This window comes from Theobroma umbraticum, unplaced genomic scaffold (assembly GCF_002168275.2).
Source record: "Theobroma umbraticum cultivar Fairchild unplaced genomic scaffold, ASM216827v3 scaffold_20.0, whole genome shotgun sequence".
Classification (NCBI taxonomy): Eukaryota; Viridiplantae; Streptophyta; class Magnoliopsida; order Malvales; family Malvaceae; genus Theobroma; species Theobroma umbraticum.
Window position 1 is genome coordinate 101,435 of NW_018397266.1, and position 249 is coordinate 101,683.

The window sequence follows — 249 nt, forward strand, 5'->3', positions numbered from 1 at the left end:
TTTATGTGATAAAGGTTTTTCTTCATGTTAGTACAATAATAAAGAGTTATTATATACTAATTGGATGAAGCCCATAGAAAATAAAGGCTTTGCAAGAGAATTATTAAATTGTTATAATTATGAGATCATTATGCATCAAAGCCATGTTCCTAAAATTGTTTCTGGTCATTTTATTGTCAAGACAGGGCATTGACAATATTCAAAGACTGGTACATGTTAAGCCTCCTTACTTGGAAAGTAAACAATCGA